The sequence below is a fragment of the Amphiura filiformis genome, chromosome 17 (genome assembly GCF_039555335.1).
Source record: "Amphiura filiformis chromosome 17, Afil_fr2py, whole genome shotgun sequence".
Classification (NCBI taxonomy): domain Eukaryota; kingdom Metazoa; phylum Echinodermata; class Ophiuroidea; order Amphilepidida; family Amphiuridae; genus Amphiura; species Amphiura filiformis.
Genome location: NC_092644.1, coordinates 33,563,359 through 33,589,646, shown reverse-complemented (window position 1 = coordinate 33,589,646; position 26,288 = coordinate 33,563,359). Strand labels below are relative to the sequence as shown.

The 26,288-nt window shown below is 43.6% G+C and overlaps 6 non-coding genes across 6 annotated transcripts; 4 read left to right on the top strand and 2 right to left on the bottom strand.

The window, feature by feature from the left end:
* The first annotated feature begins 1,748 nt into the window (after positions 1-1,748).
* On the top strand, positions 1,749-1,821 carry Trnat-agu (transfer RNA threonine (anticodon AGU)). Its single transcript has one exon. It is a non-coding gene; the product is annotated as a tRNA-Thr (tRNA).
* Positions 1,822-11,124: 9,303 nt separating this feature from the next.
* Trnat-agu (transfer RNA threonine (anticodon AGU)) lies at positions 11,125-11,197 on the top strand. Its single transcript has one exon. It is a non-coding gene; the product is annotated as a tRNA-Thr (tRNA).
* Positions 11,198-18,662: 7,465 nt separating this feature from the next.
* Trnat-agu (transfer RNA threonine (anticodon AGU)) lies at positions 18,663-18,735 on the top strand. The gene has a single exon. It is a non-coding gene; the product is annotated as a tRNA-Thr (tRNA).
* Positions 18,736-20,581: 1,846 nt separating this feature from the next.
* Positions 20,582-20,652, bottom strand: Trnag-gcc (transfer RNA glycine (anticodon GCC)). The gene has a single exon. It is a non-coding gene; the product is annotated as a tRNA-Gly (tRNA).
* A 246-nt stretch (positions 20,653-20,898) lies between these two features.
* Trnam-cau (transfer RNA methionine (anticodon CAU)) lies at positions 20,899-20,970 on the top strand. The gene has a single exon. It is a non-coding gene; the product is annotated as a tRNA-Met (tRNA).
* A 448-nt stretch (positions 20,971-21,418) lies between these two features.
* Trnag-gcc (transfer RNA glycine (anticodon GCC)) lies at positions 21,419-21,489 on the bottom strand. The gene has a single exon. It is a non-coding gene; the product is annotated as a tRNA-Gly (tRNA).
* Between the last annotated feature and the right edge of the window lie 4,799 nt (positions 21,490-26,288).

Sequence of the window (26,288 nt, the reverse complement as noted above, 5' to 3'; positions counted from 1 at the left end):
TCACAGTGTAACATATTTGTACTCAGGACACATAGTTGCCAAGTTTTGAGGCTCGACAGGTCCAAGGTCAATTTGCATGCTAGGGATGAAAAATTAAAAGTTACTCCGATTTTCGACAAATGGTTGCAAACTGACATTCTTCAAGTTCAAGGGATTCTTAGATTAATCACTCAATCGTTGGATCATTCAACCAACCAATAAAGTATTCAACAAACAATCAAGAAAACAATCAGAATTATTTAATGAATTGATTGATTAATCATTTAATTGATATGGTCATCCTATCAATCAATATAATATAGAATAATAGAATCACAATAACTTATTAGATTGATATGAATTAATAGTCAGTCAAGCATTAAACTACTCAACAAGCATCAATTGATAATCATTCGTTTGATCAATCGATCAATTATGATTATTAACAAATTACATTGTAGTCTCGTAATTAATGTACCGTATCTTGGTGTTAAAATATCAATCAATTAAGTAATCGCCAAGCAACCACTCAATTTATAATCAGTCTCTCAATTGGTAGGTCTTCATGTCTTACAATAGGATCCACAACATGCAACATGCTCATCTAATGAGGGCACAATTCTTTACCCCCAATACATTTGTATATTCATTGAATGACCTTTGAAAATTTGGGTACAAAAACTCATACTCTGCAACTTGAGGTCAAATTTGCACTATTGAGTATTTAATTGAGGTTATTGAACTTTGTCATTGGGATGAAAATCATGGTATTATACCCCCTTAAAGTAAATGAATAGGTGAAACCCAAAGTTTTTATGAAGCGTGTGTCCTCCAATTCTATATTTTTCTTAAACATGTTAAACGAATAGGCCAACTATCACAATTAATAGAGGTTGTGCATATGACGTATCATATACCGTAAATATGGTGGACTCCTCAAATCCATTCAACAAAAGCATGATTGCAATCTACCGAAACAGTTCGTCTCACGCACATAACAAATGCACTACGAACAAATAGGTTGAATGACAACATTTGATCGAATGGACTGCACTGCACTGCCCAATTATTACGGTGAAGAACATCGGTTCAAATCCTTTGTTTGTAGCCAATCAATAATTTCAAGCACAACCTCTACAAAAATAGTAACGAATCGTGGTTAACCAGGACAATATTAAATGTAGTGATGACAAAAGGAACTGATTGTGGGCTACCTACAGGTCAGTGAACTGAGGGTAAAACCGAGTATTATAATAGCATTAACACATATGCAACTGAAGAGGATTAATAATCAATTTTGTTACGCAATACTGGTGTCAATCCCAAGCTAGAAGCTAGTGTTCTGGTAACAGGTAGGCAAGCCACACCTACTGACAGCTATTGATGATATTCAGTCGATCGGATTGGCTGAATATCATTAGTAGCTAATCAGTAGGCGTGGTTAATCAGTTTGACGTTTCCCCCGACTTTCCGGGAAGGATTTGTCGAATGTAGAAGGACCCACGCCTGACGGCGTGGACTATCGTACTAAATGGAGCGTGGTCCTCCTTGAAGGACTATAAATAGCTGAAAGTCACCTCCACCTCTGTTTGGATCAAGACTTTTAAACTTTAATCATTCAGTATCCTAACACAGATGACCTTCCATCAATACCAACAGTAGTAGATAACTATACTTCATAAACACCAATATCAACAGTAGATAGCTACTCCATCAATATCATTATACACTTGACTAAACATAAAAGGTGGAGAACACAAGCAGCAGCTGGCGCCGTGGCTCAGCGGTTAAAGCGCCTGTCTAGTAAACAGGAGATCCCTGGTTCGAATCCGGGCGGTGCCTTCAGTTTTGCATTTTGTCTCATAATTATTATCTCAAATATTATTATTCATAATTCAGAATTTTGTCTGGGGCGGGGTCAAGGTGATTGGGGAGGCAACTTAGAGGGAGGCAACTTATATGGGAGGGGATTTCCCCTCCCCCTCGTTCACATGGTTCCGCCACTGTTTAGTTACATACTTATTTATTTATCTATTTAGAGAGTTGGCATACTCGGTTAATTCTTTTTAGTTCATTTATTTATCAAACAAAGTTAAAAATTGTCTTAAATATTGTGTACACCTGATTTAACATAAAAGGTGGAAAGTATGATTAACAGTTGGTGCCGTGGCTCCTGTCTAGTAAACAGGAGATCCCCGGTTCGAATCCGGGTGACGTCTTCGTTAATTTTTTTCCCAGAGCTCAAATAACTCACGAATGAGTGATGTGATCAATAAATTACTTATTTCTTGATCGGCATTATTATTTTTTTGGTTGTTCGGTTTAGTAATTTAAAGTTTTCAAATAAAATAAAGATGGCTACCTAACAGCCGGTAAAAAAGAAGAAAAAAAGTGTTCAAATAAATAACATAACAAATGCTGTCTTTTACTTAGGATGCAAGTTTTGTTTCAATCAGTTTTGTCTTACTCCCAAAGTAAAGAAAACTCAGAATCTACCAGTATATTACCAAGCAGACTCGTGCTACAATTTTGCTCAATGATTTTTCAATATTATTGTTGTTATATAATTTACTTCATCAATACCAACAACAGCATTAGTTAGAGACGTCATCAATAGGCCTATCAAAAACAGTACATGGTGCGGGATTGGCTCTTAGCAGAATTAGCGCGTAAGCGCTATTTCCCCGCTATTATTGCTATTAGCGCTATTAGCGCATATTAGCGTATTATTAGCGTATTATTTGCAAAAGTGTTAATTTTCTCAGGATGGTAGGTGCTATTAGCGATAATAGCGTAGGGTGTGCTAATAACGGTATTAGCGCTATTAATGAATCATTTTCAAAATTTTTACTTTCTCAGGATGGTATGCGCTATTAGCGATAGGCCTACTAGCTCTAATAGCACTCATTAGCGTGAGGTGCGCTATTAGCGCTAATAGCGTAAGGTGTGCTAATAGCGCTATTAGCACTAATAGCGTAAGATGGGCTAATAATGGTATTAGCGCTATTAACGTATCATTTGCAAAATCGCTTACTTTCTCAGGATGGTATGCGCTATTAGCGCTAATAGCGCTAATAGCACTCATTAGCGCGAGGTGCGCTATTAGCGCTAATAGCGTAAGGTATGCTAATAGCTCTATTAGCACTAATAGCGTAAGGTGTGCTAATAACGGTATTAGCGCTATTAACGTATCATTTGCAAAATTGTTTACTTTCTCAGGATGGTATGCGCTATTAGCGCTATTAGCGCTATTAGCGCTAATAGCACTCATTAGCGCGAGGTGCGCTATTAGCGCTAATAGCGTAAGGTATGCTAATAGCGCTATTAGCACTAATAGCGTAAGGTGTGCTAATAACGGTATTAGTGCTATTAACGTATCATTTGCAAAATTGTTTTCTCAGGAGGGTAGGCGCTATTAGCGCTATTAGCGCCAATAGCACTCATTAGCGTGAGGTGCGCTATTAGTGCTAATAGCGTAAGATATGCTAATAGCGCTATTAGCACTAATAGCGTAATGTTTGCTAATAACGGTATTAGCGCTATTAACATATCATTTGCAAAATCGCTTACTTTCTCAGGATGGTAGGCGCTATTAGCGCTATTAGCGCTAATAGCACTCATTAGCGTGATGTGCGCTATTAGCGCTAATAGCGTAAGGTATGCTAATAGCGCTATTAGCACTAATAGCGTAAGGTGTGCTAATAACGGTATTAGTGCTATTAACGTATCATTTGCAAAATTGTTTTTCTCAGGAGGGTAGGCGCTATTAGCGCTATTAGCGCCAATAGCACTCATTAGCGTGAGGTGCGCTATTAGTGCTAATAGCGTAAGATATGCTAATAGCGCTATTAGCACTAATAGCGTAATGTTTGCTAATAACGGTATTAGCGCTATTAACATATCATTTGCAAAATCGCTTACTTTCTCAGGATGGTAGGCGCTATTAGCGCTATTAGCGCTAATAGCACTCATTAGCGTGATGTGCGCTATTAGCGCTAATAGCGTAAGGTATGCTAATAGCGCTATTAGCACTAATAGCGTAAGGTGTGCTAATAACGGTATTAGTGCTATTAACGTATCATTTGCAAAATTGTTTTTCTCAGGAGGGTATGCGCTATTAGCGCTATTAGCGCTAATAGCACGCATTAGCGTGAGGTGCGCTATTAGCGCTAATAGCGTAAGGTATGCTAATAGCGCTATTAGCACTAATAGCGTAAGGTGTGCTAATAACGGTATTAGCGCTATTAACGTATCATTTGCAAAATCGCTTACTTTCTCAGGATGGTAGGCGCTATTAGCGCTAATAGCGCTAATAGCACGCATTAGCGTGAGGTGCGCTATTAGCGCTAATAGCGTAATGTATGCTAATAGCGCTATTAGCACTAATAGCGTAAGGTTGGCTAATAACGGTATTAGCGCTATTAACATATCATTTGCAAAATCGCTCACTTTCTCAAGATGGTAGGCGCTATTAGCGTTAATAGCGCTAATAGCACTCATTAGCGTGAGTTGGTAGGCGCTATTAGCGCTAATAGCGTAAGGTGTGCTAATAACGGTCTTTTTAATTTTGTCAGGATGGTAGGCGCTATTAGCGCTATTAATAGTGCTAATAGCAATCATTAGCTTAATGTACCCTATTAGCGCTAATAGCGTAAGGTGTGCTAATAGCGCTAATAGCATAAGATGTGCTAATAACGATATTAGCGCTATTAGCGATAATTAGTGTAAGATCAATGCCACAGGGCCGGCAGGCCTGAGGCCGGAGACGCCCATACGACAACTAAACACTCCAAGTGAGTTGCAATATAAAAGGGCCCCGCAGGGCAAGAAACTTAGTGTGATTGCTGTCCCCACCAGAGTCCGGAGAGGCCGGAGACTCCAATATGACATCTAAACACTCCAAGTTAGTTCCAATATAAATGGGCCCCGCAGGGCAAGAAAGTTAGTGTGACCGCTGTCCCCATCATTAACAAAAACATCAAGGACGCAGAACCGGCAGGCCCAAGGCCGGAGACTCCCATACGACAAGTAAACACTCCAAGTGAGTTCAAATATAAAGGGGCCCCGCAGGGCAAGAAAGCTAGTCTGACCGCTGTACCCACCATCAAGAATAAAGATCAAGGCCGGAGACTCCCATACGACAACTAAACACTCCAAGTGAGTTCCAATATAATAAGGGCCCCGCAGGGCAAGAAACTTAGTGTGACCGCTGCCCCATCATCAACAAAAACATCAAGCCCGCGGAGACGACAGGCTCGAGGCCGGAGACTCTAATATGACAACTAAACACTCCAGGTTAGTTCCAAAAAGACCCCCGCCGGGCAAGAAACTTAGTGTGACCGCTGTCCCCATCATCAACAAAAAACATCAAGGCCGCAGGGTCGGCAGGCCCGAGGCCGTACAATCCCATACGACAACTAAACACCCCAAGTGAGTTCCAATATAAAAAGGGCCCCGCAGGGCAAGAAAGCTAGTGTGACCGCTGTCCCCACCATCAACAACAAACATCAAGGCCGCAGGGCCGGCAGGCCTGAGGCCGGTGACTCCATACGACAACTAAACACTCCAAGTGAGTTCCAATATAAAAGGGCCCAGCATGGGCAAGAAAGCTAGTGTCACCGCTGTCCCTACCATCATCAAAAAACATCAAGGCCGCAGGACCGGCAGGCCCGTGGCCAGATACTCCCATACGACAACTAAACACTCCAAGTGAGTTCCAATATAAAAAGGCCCCGCAAGGCAACAAAGCTAGTGTGATCACTGTCCCCACCAACAACAAAAAACATCAAGGCCGCAAGGCCAGCAGGCCCGAGGCCACAGACTCCCATACGACACCTTAACACTCCAAGTGAGTTCCAATATAAATAGGCCCCGCAATGCAAGAAATTTAGTGTGACCGTTGTCCCCAACATCATCAAAAACATCAAGGCCGCAGGGCCGGCAGGCCTGAGGCCGGTGACTCCATACGACAACTAAACACTCCAAGTGAGTTCCAATATAAAAGGGCCCCGCAATCAAGAAAGCTAGTGTGACCGCTGTCCCCACCATCAACAACAAACATCAAGGCCGCAGGGCCGGCAGGCCTGAGGCCGGTGACTCCATACGACAACTAAACACTCCAAGTGAGTTCCAATATAAAAGGGCCCACCATGGGCAAGAAAGCTAGTGTCACCGCTGTCCCTACCATCATAAAAAACATCAAGGCCGCAGGGCCGGCAGGCCTGAGGCCGGTGACTCCATACGACAACTAAACACTCCAAGTGAGTTCCAATATAAAGGGCCCTGCAGGTCAACAAAGCTAGTGTGATCACTGTCCCCACCAACAACAAAAAACATCAAGGCCGCAGGGCCAGCAGGCCCTGAGGCCACAGACTCCATACGACACCTTAACACTCCAAGTGAGTTCCAATATAAATAGGCCCCGCAATGCAAGAAATTTAGTGTGACCGTTGTCCCCAACATCATCAAAAAACATCAAGGCCGCAGGGCCGGCAGGCCTGAGGCCGGTGACTCCCATACGACAACTAAACACTCCAAGTGAGTTCCAATATAAAAGGGCACAGCAGAGCAAGAAAGCTAGTGTCACCGCTGTCCCCACCATCAACAAAAATATTAAGGCCGCAGGGCCGGGAGGGCTGAGGCCAGAGACTCCCATACGACAACTAAACACTCCACGTGAGTTCCAATATAAAAGGGCCCCGCAGGGCAAGAAACTTAGTGTGACCACTGTCCCCACCATCAGCAAAGACATCAAGGCCGCAGGGCCGGCAGGCCTGAGGCCGGTGACTCCCCATACGACAACTAAACACTCCAAGTGAGTTCCAATATAAAAGGGCCCCGCAAGTCAAGAAAGCTAGTGTGATCGCTATCCCCACCATCAACAAAAACATCAAGGCCGCAGGGCCAGCAGGCCGGAGACCGGAGACTCCCATACGACAACTAAACACTCCAAGTGAGTTCCAATATAAAAGGGCCCTGCAAGTCAAGAAAGCTAGTGTGACCGCTGTCCCCACCATCAACAACAAACATCAAGGCCGCAGGGCCGGCAGGCCTGAGGCCGGTGACTCCCATACGACAACTAAACACTCCAAGTGAGTTCCAATATAAAAGGGCCCAGCAGGGCAAGAAAGCTAGTGTCACCGCTGTCCCTACCATCATCAAAAAACATCAAGGCCGCAGGGCCGGCAGGCCTGAGGCCGGTGACTCCATACGACAACTAAACACTCCAAGTGAGTTCCAATATAAAAAGGGCCCCGCAAATCAACAAAGCTAGTGTGATCACTGTCCCCACCAACAACAAAAAACATCAAGGCCGCAGGGCCAGCAGGCCTGAGGCCACAGACTCCATACGACACCTTAACACTCCAAGTGAGTTCCAATATAAATAGGCCCTGCAATGCAAGAAATTTAGTGTGACCGTTGTCCCCAACATCATCAAAAACATCAAGGCCGCAGGGCCGGCAGGCCTGAGGCCGGTGACTCCCATACGACAACTAAACACTCCAAGTGAGTTCCAATATAAAAGGGCCCCGCAGGTAAGAAAGCTAGTGTCACCGCTGTCCCCACCATCAACAAAATATTAAGGCCGCAGGGCCGGGAGGGCTGAGGCCAGAGACTCCCATACGACAACTAAACACTCCACGTGAGTTCCAATATAAAAGGGCCCCCGCAATCAAGAAATTTAGTGTGACCACTGTCCCCACCATCAGCAAAAAAGACATCAAGGCCGCAGGGCCGGCAGGCCCTGAGGCCGGTGACTCCATACGACAACTAAACACTCCAAGTGAGTTCCAATACAAAAGTGCCCCGCAGGGCAAGAAAGCTAGTGTGATCGCTATCCCCACCATCAACAAAAACATCAAGGCCGCAGGGCCAGCAGGCCCGAGGCCGCAGACTCCCATACGACAACTAAACACTCCAAGTGAAGGGCCCCGCAGGGCAAGAAAGCTAGTGTGATCGCTATCCCCACCATCAACAAAACATCAAGGCCGCAGGGCCAGCAGGCCCAGGCCGCAGACTCCATACGACAACTAAACACTCCAAGTGAGTTCCAATATAAAAGGGCCCCGCAAATCAAGAAAGCTAGTGTGACCGCTGTCCCCACCATCAACAACAAACATCAAGGCCGCAGGGCCGGCAGGCCTGAGGCCGGTGACTCCATACGACAACTAAACACTCCAAGTGAGTTCCAATATAAAAGGGCCCAGCATGGGCAAGAAAGCTAGTGTCACCGCTGTCCCTACCATCATCAAAAAACATCAAAGGCGGCAGGCCTGAGGCCGGTGACTCCCATACGACAACTAAACACTCCAAGTGAGTTCCAATATAAAAGGGCCCCGCAGGGCAACAAAGCTAGTGTGATCACTGTCCCCACCAACAACAAAAAACATCAAGGCCGCAGGGCCGGCAGGCCCGAGGCCGGTGACTCCCATACGACACCTTAACACTCCAAGTGAGTTCCAATATAAATAGGCCCCGCAATGCAAGAAATTTAGTGTGACCGTTGTCCCCAACATCATCAAAAACATCAAGGCCGCAGGGCCGGCAGGCCTGAGGCCGGTGACTCCATACGACAACTAAACACTCCAAGTGAGTTCCAATATAAAAGGGCCCCGCAAGGCAAGAAAGCTAGTGTCACCGCTGTCCCCACCATCAACAAAAATATTAAGGCCGCAGGGCCGGGAGGGCTGAGGCCAGAGACTCCCATACGACAACTAAACACTCCACGTGAGTTCCAATATAAAAGGGCCCCGCAAGGCAAGAAATCTAGTGTGACCACTGTCCCCACCATCACAAAAGACATCAAGGCCGCAGGGCCGGCAGGCTGAGGCCGGTGACTCCATACGACAACTAAACACTCCAAGTGAGTTCCAATATAAAAGGGCCCCGCAAATCAAGAAAGCTAGTGTGATCGCTGTCCCCACCATCAACAAAACATCAAGGCCGCAGGGCCAGCAGGCCTGAGGCCGCAGACTCCATACGACAACTTAACACTCCAAGTGAGTTCCAATATAAATAGGCTCAGCAAGGCAAGAAACTTAGTGTGACTGCTGTCCCCAACATCAGCAAAAAACATCAAGGCCGCAGGGCCGGTAGGCCCGAGGCCGGTGACTCCCATACGACAACTAAACACTCCAAGTGAGTTCTAATATAAAAGGGCCCCGCAGGGCAAGAACGCTAGTGTCACCGCTTTCCCCACCTTCAACAAAAATATTAAGGCCGCAGGGCCGGGAGGGCTGAGGCCGGTGGCCCCCATACGACAACTAAACACTCCAAGTGAGTTCCTATATAAAAGGGCCCTGCATGGCAAGAAATTTAGTGTGACCACTGTCCCCACCATCAGCAAAAAACATCAAGGCCGCAGGGCCGGTGACTCCCATACGACAACTAAACACTCCAAGTGAGTTCCAATATAAAAGGGCCCCGCAAATCAAGAAAGCTAGTGTGACCGCTGTCCCCACCATCAACAAAAATATCAAGACCGCAGGGCCGGCAGGCCTGAGGCCGGAGACTCACATACGACAACTAAACACTCCAAGTGAGTTCCAATATAAATGGGCCCCGCAGGGCAAGAAACTTAGTGTGACCGCTGTCCCCAACATCAACAAAAAACATAGGACGTGCTATTAATTGCTATTAGCGCTAATAGCACGCTTTCCTTAGACTTGGAATCTTTTTAGATTTAGCAAAATTGCATATGACGTGCTATTAATTGCTATTAGCGCTAATAGCGCTATTAGCGCTAATAGCACGATTTCCTTAGAATTAGAATCTTTTTAGATTTAGCACAAATTGCATATGACGTGCTATTAATTGCTATTAGCGCTAATAGCGCTATTAGCGCTAATAGCACGCTTTCCCTAGACTTAGAATATTTTTAGATTTAGCACAAATTGCATAGGACGTGCTATTATTTGCTATTAGCGCTAATAGCACTATTAGCGCTAATAGCACACTTTCTCTAGACTTAGAATCTTTTTAGATTTAGCACAAATTGCATAGGACGTGCTATTATTTGCTATTAGCGCTAATAGCGCTATTAGCGCTAATAGCACACTTTCTCTAGACTTAGAATTCTGTTAGATTTAGCACAATTGCATATGACGTGCTATTGATTGCTATTAGCGCTAATAGCGCTATTAGCGCTAATAACACGCTTTCCCTAGACTTAGAATCTTTTTAGATTTAGCACAAATTGCATATGACGTGCTATTAATTGCTATTAGCGCTAATAGCACGCTTTCCCTAGACTTAGAATCTTTTTAGATTTAGCACAAATTACATAGGACGTGCTATTATTTGCTATTAGCGCTAATAGCGCTATTAGCGCTAATAGCAAATAATAGCACGCTTTCCCTAGACTTAGAATTCTGTTAGATTTAGCACAAATTGCATAGGACGTGCTATTATTTGCTATTAGCGCTAATAGCGCTATTAGCGCTAATAGCACGATTTACTTAGAATTAGAATCGTTTTAGATTTAGCACAATTGCATATGACGTGCTATTAACTGCTATTAGCGCTAATAGCGCTATTAGCGCTAATAACACGCTTTCCCTAGACTTAGAATCTTTTAGATTTAGCACAAATTGCATAGGATGTGCTATTATTTGCTATTAGCGCTAATAGCGCTAATAGCACGCTTTCATAGACTTAGAATCTTTTAGATTTAGCACAATTGCATATGACGTGCTATTAATTGCTATTAGCGCTAATAGCGCTAATAGCGCGCATTCCCTAGTGTTATAATATTTTCACATTTAGCACAATTGCATATGACTTGCTATTAATCGCTATTAGCGCTAATAGCGCTAATAGCACGCTTTTCCTAGAGTTAGAATATTTTCAATTTTAGCACAATTGCATATGACGCTAATAATACGCTATTAGTGCTAATTCTTGAGTGGCTCTTAGCAGAATTAACACTTTTGTGGATAGCGTTGCTAATAGCGCTATTTCTCATAGACTCTATACACTAATTCTGTGCTAATAGCAGTTTTAGCAAAATAGCGCTAATTCTGCTAAGAGCCAATCCCGCACCTTCCTCCAAAAACAGCAGTAGTTAGCTACGTTATCAATACCAACAACAGCAGTATAACTACGTCATCAATACAATTGAACATCTAACGTAACATAACACCAGCTGGCGCCGTGGCTTAGCGGTTAAAGCGCCTGTCTAGTAAACAGGAGATCCCTGGTTCGAATCTGGGCGGTGCCTTCATGTAATTTTTTTAATATTACAATATACCCGTAATCGTGTGTTATCAAGAAACGATGTCTTTTTACCTGGAATGCAAGGGTTTTAGAAAGCAGTCCGGTCATAGTATCTTCTTGCTAATGTGCAAACTTTGACTGGGCACAGGTAAAATGAAAATATCTGCTGGTGATTGGTGATTCACCAATTCGCCGCTCTTGTTTATCCCCTGTTCTTGTTTTAAATTCATTTCTAACTAGTGCTGTCGTAATCCTTCTCTCTTTCCCTGCAGTTGAGGAAGGTGCGATGATGGCTTATAGCAGAATTAGCGCTATTATGCTACAAATGCTATTAGCATTTAATTAGTATGCTATCTCTATGCATTATAGCGCTAATAGCAACGCTAATGAAAAATCCGTTAAAACTGCTATTACCAAACCACTTTTAGCGTTTTAGCAGTTATTAGTGCCTCATTTGCAAATATGTCAATAGCGCTAATAGCAATTAATAGCACGTCATGTGCAATTGTGCTAAATCTAAAAAGTTTGTAAGTCTAGGGAAAGCGTGCTATTAGCGCTAATAGCGCTATTAGCGCTAATATCAATTAATAGCACGTCATATGCAATTGTGCTAAATGTAAAAAGATTTTAAGTCTAGATACAGCGTGCTATTAGCGCTAATAGCGCTATTAGCGCTAATAGCAATTAATAGCACGTCATATGCAATTGTGCTAAATGTAAAAAGATTCTAAGTCTAGAGACAGCGTGTTATTATCGCTAATAGCGCTATTAGCGCTAATAGCAAATAATAGCACGTCATATGCAATTGTGCTAAATCTAAAAAGATTCTAAGTCTAGGGAAAGCGTGCTATTAGCGCTTAGCGCTATTAGCGCTAATAGCAAATAATAGCACGTCATATGCAATTGTGCTAAATCTAAAAGATTCTAAGTCTAGGAAAGCGTGCTATTAGCGCTAATAGCGTTATTAGCGCTAATAGCAAATAATAGCACGTCATATGCAATTGTGCTAAATCTAAAAAGATTCTAAGTCTAGGGAAAGCGTGCTATTAGCGCTATTAGCGCTAATAGCAATTAATAGCACGTCATATGCAATTGTGCTAAATCTAAAAAGTTTGTAAGTCTAGGGAAAGCGTGTTATTAGCGCTAATAGCGCTATTAGCGCTAATAGCAATTAATAGCACGTCATATGCAATTGTGCTAAATCTAAAAAGATTCTAAGTCTAGGGAAAGCGTGCTATTAGCGCTAATAGCAAATAATAGCACGTCATATGCAATTGTGCTAAATCTAAAAAATTTAAGTCTAGGTAAAGCGTGCTATTAGCGCTAATAGCGCTAATAGCAATTAATAGCACGTCATATGCAATTGTGCTAAATGTAAAAAGATTCTAAGTCTAGAGACAGCGTGCTATTAGCGCTAATAGCGCTATTAGCGCTAATAGCAAATAATAGCACGTCATATGCAATTGTGCTAAATGTAAAAAGATTCTAAGTCTAGGGAAAGCGTGCTATTAGCGCTAATAGCGCTATTAGCGCTATTAGCAATTAATAGCACGTCATATGCAATTGTGCTAAATGTAAAAAGATTCTTAGTCTAGGGACAGTGTGCTATTAGCGCTAATAGCGCTATTAGCGCTAATAGCAAATAATAGCACGTCATATGCAATTGTGCTAAATCTAAAAAGATCCTAAGTCTAGGGAAAGCGTGCTATTAGTGGTCAGTGGTCACACTAGCTTTGTTGCCCTGCGGGGCCCTTTTATATTGGAACTCACTTAGAGTGTTTAGTTGTCGTATGGGAGTCTCCGGCCTCAGGCGTGCCGGCCGCTTAATTTCTTTCTGCAACCATAATGGGCCGCAATATATCACTAACCGCATCGTCCGAGGCAAGGTTCATTATTGTCAAGGTTAGGGTTAGGGTCTTATGGTTAGGGTTAGGGTTAGGGTTAGGGTTAGGGGTTAGGGTTAGAGTTAGGGTTAGGGTTAGGGTTAGGGTTAGGGTTAGGGTTAGGGTTAGGGTTAGGGTTAGGGTTAGGGTTAGGGTTTAGGGTTTAGGGGTTAGGGTTAGGGTTAGGGTTAGGGTTAGGGTTAGGGTTAGGGTTAGGATTATATTCGTATTTATTAGTACTAATATACTAGTAATAGTATCATAAACAAACACCTTTCTGGCACAACGAATCATAGCACAGTCGTGTAGGCATTAGACTATGGATACATAGGTTGTGGGTTCGAACCCCAGGTAAACCTTTGTAGAATTTTAATTCTATCGATTTCTTTTATTTTATTAAGTAAGAGGAAATAATAATGGTAATAAACTCGTGTTATATCTAGCCTCATAGGCCTATAATTACATGTATGTACTACGTGTTATCGCATTGCGGCCCATTATGTAGTAGATAAAGGGTGAGAAACAGACCATTACCATAGATAATCGGTGTCTTGTTGAGGTATGGTGAGCATGTTAGTCGCTCGGAAGGCGAGACCCCGGGGTCTCGCGAGATACCTCAACAAGACACCGATTATCTATGGTAATGGTCTGTTTCTCACCCTTTATCTACTACAGAAAGAAATAACGCGTGCCGGCCCAGCGGCCTTGATATTTCTTGTTGATGGTGGGGACAGCGGTCACACTAGTTTTGTTGCCCTGCGGGGCCCTTTTATATTGGAACTCACTTGGAGTGTTTAGTTGTCGTATGGGAGTCACCGGCCTCGGGCCTGCCGGCCCTGCGGCCTTGACGTTTGTTGCTGAAGGTGGGGACAGCGGTCACACTAAGTTTTTTGCCCTGCGGGGCCCTTTTATATTTGAACTCACTTGGAGTGTTTAGTTGTCGTATGGAGTCTCCGGCCTCGGGCCTGCCGGCCCTGCGGCCTTGATGTTTTTGTTGATGGTGGGGACAGAGGTCTCACTAGCTTTCTTGCCCTGCGGCGCCCTTTTATATTGGAACTCACTTGGAGTGTTTAGTTGTCGTATGGGAGTCACCGGCCGCGCCTCGGGCCTACCGGCCCTGCGGCCTTGATGTTTGTTGTTGATGGTGGGGACAGCGGTCACACTAGCTTTGTTGCCCTGCGGGGCCCTTTTATATTGGAACTCACTTGGAGTGTTTAGTTGTCGTATGGGAGTCACCGGCCGCGCGGGCCTGCCGGCCCTGCGGCCTTGATGTTTGTTGTTGATGGTGGGGACAGCGGTCACACTAGCTTTGTTGCCCTGCGGGGCCCTTTTATATTGGAACTCACTTGGAGTGTTTAGTTGTCGTATGGGAGTCACCGGCCTCGGGCCTGCCGGCCCTGCGGCCTTGATGTTTGTTGCTGATGGCGGGGACAGCGGTCATACTAAGTTTCTTGCCCTGCGGGGCCCATTTATATTTTAACTCACTTGGAGTGTTTAGTTGTCGTATGGAGTCACCGGCCTCAGGCCTGCCGGCCCTGCGGCCTTGATGTTTGTTGCTGATGGTGGAGACAGCGGTCATATTAAGTTTCTTGCCCTGCGGGGTCCTTTTATATTGGACCTCACTTGGAGTGTTTAGCTGTCGTATGGGAGGCAACAGCCTGGGGCCTGCTGGCCCTGCGGCCTTGATGTTTTTTGTTGATGGTGGGGACAGCGGTCACACTAGCTTTGTTGCCCTGCGGGGCCCATTTATATTGGAACTCACTTGGAGTGTTTAGTTGTCGTATAGGAGTCACCGGCCTGGGGCCTGCCGGCCCTGCGGCCTTGATGTTTTTGCTGATGGTGGGGACAGCGGTCACACAAAATTTCTTGCCCTGCGGGGCCTTTTTATATTGGAACTCACTTGGCGTGTTTAGTTGTCGTATGGGAGTCTCCGGCCTCAGGCCTGCCGGCCCTGCGGCCTTGATGTTTTTTGTTGATGGTGGGGACAGAGGTCTCACTAGCTTTCTTGCCCTGCGGCGCCCTTTTATATTGGAACTCACTTGGAGTGTTTAGTTGTCGTATGGGAGTCACCGGCCGCGCGGGCCTGCCGGCTCTGCGGCCTTGATGTTTGTTGTTGATGGTGGGGACAGCGGTCACACTAGCTTTGTTGCCCTGCGGGGCCCTTTTATATTGGAACTCACTTGGAGTGTTTAGTTGTCGTATGGGAGTCACCGGCCGCGCCTCGGGCCTGCCGGCCCTGCGGCCTTGATGTTTGTTGTTGATGGTGGGGACAGCGGTCACACTAGCTTTGTTGCCCTGCGGGGCCCTTTTATATTGGAACTCACTTGGAGTGTTTAGTTGTCGTATGGGAGTCACCGGCCTCAGGCCTGCCGGCCCTGCGGCCTTGATGTTTGTTGCTGATGGCGGGGACAGCGGTCATACTAAGTTTCTTGTTCTGCGGGGTCCTTTTTATATTTTAACTCACTTGGAGTGTTTAGTTGTCGTATGGAGTCTCCGGCCTCAGGCCTGCCGGCCCTGCGGCCTTGATGTTTTTTGTTGATGGGGGGACAGCGGTCACACTAGCTTTGTTGCCATGCGGGCCCTTTTATATTGGAACTCACTTGGAGTGTTTAGTTGTCGTATGGAGTCACCGGCCTGGGGCCTGCCGGCCCTGCGGCCTTGATGTTTGTTGCTGATGGTGGAGACAGCGGTCATATTAAGTTTCTTGCCCTGCGGGGCCCTTTTATATTTGAACTCACTTGGAGTGTTTAGTTGTCGTATGGGAGTCTCCTGCCTCGGGCCTGCCAGCCCTGCGGCCTTGATGTTTTTTGTTGATGGTGGGGACAGCGGTCACACTAGCTTTGTTGCCCTGCGGGGCCCATTTATATTGGAACTCACTTGGAGTGTTTAGTTGTCGTATAGGAGTCACCGGCCTAGGGCCTGCCGGCCCTGCGGCCTTGATGTTTTTTGCTGATGGTGGGGACAGCGGACACACTAAGTTTCTTGCCCTGCGGGGGCCTTTTATATTGGAACTCACTTGGAGTGTTTTGTCGTATGGGAGTCAACAGCCTTGGGCCTGCCGGCCCTGCGACCTTGATGTTTTTTCTTGATGGTGGGGACAGATCTCACTAGCTTTGTTGCCCTGCGGGGCCCATTTATATTGGAACTAAATTGGAGTGTTAAGTTGTCGTATGGGAGTCTCCGGCCTCAGGCCTGCCGGCCCTGCGGCCTTAATATTTTTATTGATGGTGGGGACAGCGGTCACACTAGCTTTCTTGTCCTGCGGGGCCCTTTTATATTGGAACTCACTTGGAGTGTTTAGTTGTCGTATGGGAGTCACCGGCCTCGGGCCTGCCGGCCCTGCGGCCTTGATGTTTGTTGCTGATGGTGGGGACAGCGGTCACACTAGCTTTCTTGCCCTGCGGGGCCCTTTTATATTGGAACTCACTTGGAGTGTTTAGTTGTCGTATGGGAGTCACCGGCCCTGCGGCCTTGATGTTTTTTGCTGATGGTGGGGACAGCGGTCACACAAAATTTCTTGCCCTGCGGGGCCCTTTTACATTGGAACTCACTTGGAGTGTTTAGTTGTCGTATGGGAGTCTCCGGCCTCATCCCTGTCGGACCTGCAGCCTTAATATTTTTGTTGATGGTGGGGACAGCGGTCACACTAGCTTTCTTGCCCTGCGGGGCCCTTTTATATTTGAACTCACTTGGAGTGTTTAGTTGTCGTATGGGAGTCACCAGCCTCGGGCCTGCCGGCCCTGCGGCCTTGATGTTTTTTGTTGATGTTGGGGACAGCGGTCACACTAGCTTTCTTGCCCTGCGGGGCCCATTTATATTGGAACTCACTTGGAGTTTTAAGTTGTCGTATGGGAGTCTCCGGCCTCGGGCCTGCTGGTCCTGCGGCCTTGATGTTTTTTGTTGATGGTGGGGACATTGGTCACACTAGCTTTGTTGCCCTGCAGGGGCCCTTTTATATTGGAACTCACTTGGAGTGTTTAGTTGTCGTATGGGAGTCACCGGGCTCGGGCCTGCCGGCCCTGCGGCCTTGATGTTTTTTGTTGATGTTGGGGACAGCGGTCACACTAAGTTTCTTGCCCTGCGGGGCCCATTGATATTGGAACTCACTTGGTGAGTTTAGTTGTCGTATGGGAGTCTCCGGCCTCGGGCCTGCCGGCCCTGTGGCCTTGATGTTTTTGTTGATGGTAGGGACAGCGGTCACACTAGCTTTGTTGCCCTGCGGGGCCCTTTTATTTTGGAACTCACTTGGAGTGTTTAGCGCTCAATAGCGCTAATAGCACGTCATACGCGATTAGCGCTAATAGCGCATCTCACGCTAATGAGTGCTAATAGCGCTAATAGCACCTACCATCCGTAGAAAATGATCAATTTTAAAATTTGCAAACGATACACTAATGAGCGCTAATATCGCTATTAGCACACACTACGCTATTAGCGCTAATAGCGCTAGTAGCATTAGCGCTAATAGCACACCTCGCGCTAATGAATGCTATTAGCGCTATTTTTAGAACTTTTGCAAGTGATATGCTAATGAGTGCTAATAGCGTTAGTGATGAAAATAGCACGACTCATGCTAATAGCGCTAATAGCACGCATTATGGTAATGACCGCTATTAATAATATTAGCGCTAATATCGCTTACCATGCCGAGAACATTTTTAGCAGTTTTGGTAATAGCGCGCAATTGGTTCACCACAATTAGCACGAAATAGCACAGGTTTGCTATTATCACGCTATCGGCGACATTAGCGCTATTAACGTGGAAAAACAGAAAATTGCAAATACCGCGCAATTTGCAATTTTGCTAGTGAGCAGCGCTAACGCGCTAAATAACCATCATCGCACCTTTATCCTGCAGTTCCAGGCGTTGTTCTCAAACTTCTCATTCACTCTCCATCAATACTGGCATTCCCAAGTCCCAATTCATCCAAAGGCAGTTTCGTTTACTCAGCAGGTATTGCTTGGAACAATCTCCCGGAGTCGGGTTTTTATCTCTCACACAATCCTATAAACAGTCTCTAGTCTTAAAGATTTCATGCACTAACATTATGTGTTTGATTTTTGCCCCTAGTTTGTTCCTTGCCGTTGTCTTGTATATTTTCATTATTCAGAAAAAATTATTTTGGTTTGTGTGCCTGTGAAATACTGTATTGTACTAGGGTGAACAGATGAACAGTAAATAACAACCAACTACTTCATCATCACCTGTTCAGTAGCAGAGTTGACTGCAGATCCGTCGGATAACGCTTTTCAATGGGAAATGAACTTTGCTGCTTGGATGATGTCACGATGAGGTTAGCATTTATTCCGTATTGAAAAGCGTGTTCCGATGGATCAGCACTCGACAGCCCTGGTAGTCGATAGTTCTTCCTCAAAACCAAATACAAAGTATCAACAGTAGAAAACATATTTATCAATAAAACAGCAGTAAATAGCTACTTCATCAATTTAGATTTATTACAATCAGTATATTTATTATTCCAAAAAAAGATATCTTGTCTTTTTATGAAATAACATTGAAATATATTCAAAAGAATATACTGCTATTTTGAAATGAAAGCTTAAAAGTATTTCACAGCAACAGCTGGCGCCGTGGCTTAGCGGTTAAAGCGCCTGTCTAGTAAACAGGAGATCCCTGGTTCGAATCCGGGCGGTGCCTTCAGGTTTATTTTTATTTCTTTTTTAATCAGCTCATAATGTGGTGTGATCAATAAGTAAATAATTTGACTCGCATTATTAATGTTTAATTCTTATTTTTACTTGGGATAAAAATCTAGTAAAAACATGTACAATATCTATAATTATGTAAATATAGTACCTGAACCAACACTTTTACCTGGGGCATATATTTGTGAATCGTAATTATAGCAAAGCAAGTGCCGCGATTGTTTTGGAGGACTACACACTTAACGGTAAATAATAGCAAACTACTTTGTCAGCAAGCAGTGGGCATAGCTTCTTTCTCAATACCAGCATCAGCAGTAGATCTTTATCATTACCATGTAGTAGATACCTACTCGCTGCGCATTATACTTCATCAATACCAATATCAACAGTAGAAAGCTACTTCATCAACACCAATATCAGTGCACATCGGTAAATTTTGTATTATAGGGTCTAACTAAGTTGATATTGCCAATAAAATTGAACGTGTATGGGCCGCATTAGATAGTTACTTCATCAATCAGCAGTAGAAAGCTTCTTTATCAATACCAACATCAGGACCGGATTTACCATAGGGCCAGATGGGCCCGGGCCCAGGGCCCCAAAATTGCCTTGTGCAGTGTGCATCATCTTCCATTTTAGCCGAAAAACACCATATTTTGGACCAAAATAGGGTGCAAAAATTACAAAATTTTTCGCACTTCGCGCGCACTGACATGTTTATAGCAAATTTCAGATTCAATTTGAGCTAAAATAGTCTAAAATAGATTTTTTTATCGCGCAAATGTCCTAGTAAAATCTAAAACTTGGCCACTTGAGTGCACATACCTTCCTCAAGCTGCGTTTGGGGCCTCCAAATTTTGGCCTGGCCCAGGCCCCCCAAAAGGTAAATCCGGCCCTGACCAACATTAAAGCAATCTAACACAAACAAAATACCGTCACTGTATAAACACTTCCGAATAGGGCCTTACACTTAAACTTACAAATTTGAAAGCGTGCCACTAAATTTCACCTGTGGGTAGATTTGGCAATAAGTCGAAATGTACACAGCCTCTTAATAGACCGCGAATACAAAATGTAATTTGTGATATTGTGTTTCTACTATAGCTCCTAGCCCATCAGCAAACCAATAGATGTTGATAGTCGGGTAAACCATGACACGATACGCGGTATGTCTGACATTTACATAAAAAGGAAGTATCTGTGAACAAATTATGAAACAGCCTACAGCCTTTCACTTAATGCTCTGAGTGCTGGCCATAGGACTCAACATAAAAAGTCCCAAGTTTTGAGGCTTTTTTCTCAAAATATCAAGAGCTATCTCAAGAACCTCTGAAACAATACTGGGCTTGTTTGTACTCATTTTAATGCATTTTCCACGCTGATTTCAAATATGGTCATGATAATGTACAATTTTGAAATTTTTGAATTTTTTAATAGAATTTTGAACATAGGCTTCAACATAAAAAGTCCCAAGTTTTGAGATATTTTCTGGTTTTTAAGATATTGGGGGAAAACATGACACATGATTGTTATTTTTCCGTATTATTGTTAAACGTGGGAAAATGAAATATATTTAATGCGAATTTCAGTTGTGATCAGGGTATTTTGGTAACAAACAACTCATTTGCATGATCCAATCAAAATGCCTAAAACAAAGTTATTTAAATAATCCAAACAGCAGCCAAGTTTCTTTACAGTAACTGGGTAGGTACTATTTACCACGTCTTTATTACTACAGCATGACCAAATATAAAGGTTTAAAGAGGTAGTCCCAAATTAACACAATAGTCAAATTTAAACAACAACAAAAAATGATGAAGAACTCAATAAGAAAAAAGTGCACGGACTGGGAATCGAACCCGGGCCTCCCGCGTGGCAGGCGAGAATTCTACCACTGAACCATCCGTGCTGTGTTGCTCCATCACATAATCAGATCAAAATAACGGTTGTTTAAAGCTCAATGATGTAAACTTGCAATTTAATTTACTAAATATTTCTTTCTATCGTGCTTTTGAATAGTTGTTTCTATCGTGTTTTCAAAGTAGAATGTTTGCTCCTAAAGTTAATTTTATCTCAATCAAATATACAACATTTAGAATAAAATACATCAATAAATTCTTCAAGATACCAATTAATTTTAACATATACAGCACAAAGCAGAGTGGCGCAGCGGAAGCGTGCTGGGCCCATAACCCAGAGGTCCAAGGATCGAAACCTTGCTCTGCTAAGGTCTATTTTTTCCCAAAAATTATTTTATTAAAAGTGTAAGTTTTTTTGTGCCCTTTCTAACGCTGAAGTGACAAGAACTTAGTATATTCATTTTTTTTATCATGGTTATGAATTTAGGCAAAGAATGACTTATGATTTTTATTTTGACATATTATTGTAAAACGTGGGAAAATGAAATATATTTAATGCGAATTTCAGTTGTGATCAGGGTATTTTGGTAACAAACAACTCATTTGCATGATCCAATCAAAATGCCTAAAACAAAGTTATTTAAATAATCCAAACAGCAGCCAAGTTTCTTTACAGTAACTGGGTAGGTACTATTTACCACGTCTTTATTACTACAGCATGAGCAAATATAAAGGTTTAAAGAGGTAGTCCCAAATTAACACAATAGTCAAATTTAAACAACAACAAAAATGATGAAGAACTCAATAAGAAAAAAGTGCACGGACCGGGAATCGAACCCGGGCTCTCCGCGTGGCAGGCGAGAATTCTACCACTGAACCATCCGTGCTGTGTTGCTCCATCACATAATCAGATCAAAATAACGGTTGTTTAAAGCTCAATGATGTAAACTTGCAATTTAATTTACTAAATATTTCTTTCTATCGTGCTTTTGAATATTTGTTTCTATCGTGTTTTCAAAGTAGAATGTTTACTCCTAAAGTTAATTTTATCTCAATCAAATATACAACATTTAGAATAAAATACATCAATAAATTCTTCAAGATACCAATTAATTTTAACATATACAGCACGAAGCAGAGTGGCGCAGCGGAAGCGTGCTGGGCCCATAACCCAGAGTAGGGATAACCATCAAAATTTCATGTTGACCCTATTGCTACAAAAGATTGTTTTCTGAGTAGAACTAATCAACAGAAGTATTTTGGTGGTTAAATGGTCAAAATCGGTCAAAACTTTTCGAATTATGAATTATCAAAGTTTCCCATTCTGACCGGTCATTGGAACGAAATAAAATGACAAGGTCCAAAAATAGCAGTTGGGAGCAAAATTGGCATAAGCATATATATTTACCTTTATATATTTCTTTATTTTAACATATTTGCAAACATGAAACAAGCATATTGTGAAAGTATCAAAGGGTTTCTTATGAAATGGCACTTAACTAGTCACTGGCATAACTTATTTTTTCAAACCAAGGCATTGAAATCATGCATTTAGAGGACATTTGCCAAAAATCATCCAAGATAGCCGATATGGCACAAAATCAAAATTGCACTAAGTAGGTGAACTTTTTTTTCACAACCAAGAATTTCAATGTTATTGGGTTTAATATGACCAATTAGTAGGTGTATGTAAACAAAATCTTAAGTTTTGAAGGTCATTGACTCATTCACAACAATAGAGATTATCCTCATCATGCTCATGTGTATTCCTGTAGTATTCCTCATTCAAACCAAAGTAGCACTCAATACATTATGAGTATCTTTGTTCAAACCAATTCAATGCTTGACCTCGGAGTTACCTGCATGACTATCGCGGGCTATTTTGAAACAGTTATGGTTGCACATTCAGGTACTTCTTTTGAAAGTCCTAAACAAGGTATAGCCAGCAGCAAGTTGTAGATGTTATAGGCCTAAATATAAGAAAACGTTTAGGGTTAAGATCAGGTGAACAATACATCGAATGAGCACGAAACTTCACATTTATGTTCAGAAAGGTGTCTTCTTAACATGATTTGAAAGGAATATAAAAATTCCAAAGGGAAGCTGGTGATTTAATTTGTAACTCGAGATCTACTTGTTCAATTTTTTAACCTTTTACAGAGGGTATGATAGAGGTATTACTGGCAACTCTGCCAAATTACAGCTCAGTAGGCCACGTTTTCACCTGATCTTACTGATTTGAATATTTTGTGCCATTCTTGAGCAGTGCTAAACTCAGCCACTGGCAATTAAGCGCACTGTGGCGATGGACCAATTTTGACTCGCACTTACAGAAAAACAAAATAAGTTATGTTGCTGTAATTTGCAAGATAGTTACAAAATATAATTGGCAGTAACTTCCCCAACTTTTACAGACAAATATTGAAAAATAAAAGAATGAGATCAATTTAGAAATGTATGTGCAAGCAGTGCACAGTTGAGCTCCCTGCATGTCTATGGGAGTGTTCTAATCAAGTTGATGGTTCATTGGTCATCCCTACCCAGAGGTCCAAGGATCGAAACCTTGCTCTGCTAAGTTCTATTTTTTCCCAAAAATTATTTTATTAAAAGTGTAAGTTTTTTTGTGCCCTTTATAACGCTGAAGTGACAAGAACTTAGTAGGCCTATATTCATTTTTTTTATCATGGTTATGAATTTGGGCAAAGAATGACTTATGATTTTTATTTTGACATATTATTGTAAAACGTGGGAAAATGAAATATATTTAATGCGAATTTCAGTTGTGATCAGGGTATTTTGGTAACAAACAACTCATTTGCATGATCCAATCAAAATGCCTAAAACAAAGTTATTTAAATAATCCAAACAGCAGCCAAGTTTCTTTACAGTAACTGGGTAGGTACTATTTACCACGTCTTTATTACTACAGCATGACCAAATATAAAGGTTTAAAGAGATAGTCCCAAATTAACACAATAATCCAATTTAAACAACAACAACAAATGAGGAAGGTGCGATGATGGCTTATAGCAGAATTAGCGCTATTATGCTAACAATGCTATTAGCATTTAATTAGTATGCTATCTCTATGCATTATAGCGCTAATAGCAACGCTAATGAAAAATCCGTTAAAACTGCTATTACCAAACCACTTTTAGCGTTTTAGCAGTTATTAGTGCCTCATTTGGCAAATATGTCAATAGCGCTAATAGCAATTAATAGCACGTCATATGCAATTGTGCTAAATTTAAAAAGATTCTAAGTCTAGAGACAGCGTGCTATTAGCGCTAATAGCGGTATTAGCGCTAATAGCAAATAATAGCACGTCATATGCAATTGTGCTAAATCTAAAAAGATTCTAAGTCTAGGGAAAGCGTGCTATTAGCGCTAATAGCGCTATTAGCGCTAATAGCAAATAATAGCACGTCATATGCAATTGTGCTAAATCTAAAAGATTCTAAGTCTAGGGAAAGCGTGCTATTAGCGCTAATAGCGCTATTAGCGCTAATAGCAAATAATAGCACGTCATATGCAATTGTGCTAAATCTAAAAAGATTCTAAGTCTAGGGAAAGCGTGCTATTAGCGCTAATAGCGCTATTAGCGCTAATAGCAAATAATAGCACGTCATATGCAATTGTGCTAAATCTAAAAAGATCCTAAGTCTAGGGAAAGCGTGCTATTAGTGGTCAGTGGTCACACTAGCTTTGTTGCCCTGCGGGGCCCTTTTATATTGGAACTCACTTAGAGTGTTTAGTTGTCGTAAGAGAGTCTCCGGTCTCAGGCGTGCCAGCCCAGCGGCCTTGATATTTCTTGTTGATGGTGGGGACAGCGGTCACACTAGCTTTGTTGCCCTGCGGGGCCCTTTTATATTGGAACTCACTTGGAGTGTTTAGTTGTCGTATGAGAGTCACCGGCCTCGCGGCTGCCGGCCCTCCGGCCTTGATGTTTGTTGCTGATGGTGGGGACAGCGGTCACACTAAGTTTTTTGCCCTGCGGGGCCCTTTTATATTTGAACTCACTTGGAGTGTTTAGTTGTCGTATGGGAGTCTCCGGCCTCGGGCCTGCCGGCCATGCGGTCTTGATGTTTTTTGTTGATGGTGGGGACAGAGGTCTCACTAGCTTTCTTGCCCTGCAGGGCCCTTTTATATTGGAACTCACTTGGAGTGTTTAGTTGTCGTATGGGAGTCACCGGCCTCAGGCCTGCCGGCCCTGCGGCCTTGATCTTTGTTGTTGATGGTGGGGACAGCGGTCACACTAGCTTTCTTGCCCTGCGGGGCCCTTTTATATTGGAACTCACTTGGAGTGTTTAGTTGTCGTATGGAGTCACCGGCCTCAGGCCTGCCGGCCCTGCGGCCTTGATGTTTGTTGCTGATGGCGGGGACAGCGGTCATACTAAGTTTCTTGCCCTGCGGGGCCCTTTTATATTGGAACTCACTTGGAGTGTTTAGTTGTCGTATGGGAGTCTCTGGCCTCAAACAGCCGGTGGTTTTTGTTGATGGTGGGGACAGCGGTCACACTAGCTTTGTTGCCCTGCGGGGCCCTTTTATATTGGAACTCACTTGGAGTGTTTAGTTGTCGTATGGGAGTCACTGGCCTCGGGTCTGCCGGCCCTGCGGCCTTGATGTTTGTTGCTGATGGTGGGGACAGCGGTCATACTAAGTTTCTTGGCCTGCGGGGCCCTTTTATATTTGAACTCACTTGGAGTGTTTAGTTGTCGTATGGGAGTCTCCGGCCTCTAGCCTGCCAGCCCTGCGGCCTTGATGTTTTTTGTTGATGGTGGGGACAGCGGTCACATTAGCTTTGTTGCCCTGCGGGGCCCTTTTATATTGGAACTCACTTGGAGTGTTTAGTGGTCGTATGGGAGTCAGGCCTGCCGGCCCTGCGGCCTTGATGTTTGTTGTTGATGGTGGGGACAGCGGTCACACTAGCTTTGTTGCCCTGCGGAGCCCTTCTATATTGGAACTCACTTGGAGTGTTTAGTTGTCGTATGGGAGTCACTGGCCTTGATGTTTGTTGCTGATGGCGGGGACAGCGGTCATACTAAGTTTCTTGCCCTGCGGGGCCCTTTTATATTTGAACTCACTTGTAGTGTTTAGTTGTCGTATGGGAGTCTCTCTCCTCGGGCCTGCCGGTCCTGCGGCCTTGATGTTTTTTGTTGATGGTGGGGACAGCGGTCACAATAACTTTGTTGCCCTGCGGGGCCCTTTTACATTGGAACTCACTTGGAGTGTTTAGTTGTCGTATGGAGTCACCGGCCTCAGGCCTGCCGGCCCTGCGGCCTTGATGTTTGTTGCTGATGGTGGGGACAGCGGTCATACTAAGTTTCTAAACCCTGCGGGGCCCTTTTATATTTGAACTCACTTGGAGTGTTTAGTTGTCGTATGGGAGTCTCCGGCCTCGGGCCTATCGGCCCTGCGGCCTTGATGTTTTTTGTTGATGGTGGGGACAGCGGTCACACTAGCTTTTATGCCCTGCGGGGCCCTTTTATATTGGAACTCACTTGGAGTGTTTAGTTATCGTATGGGAGTCTCCGGCCTCGGCCCTGCCGGCCCTGCGGCCTTGATGTTTTTTCCTGATGGTGGGGACAGCGGTCACACTAAATTTCTTGCCCTGCGGGGCCCTTTTATATTGGAACTCACTTGGAGTGTTTAGTTATCGTATGGGAGTCTCCGGCCTCGGCCCTGC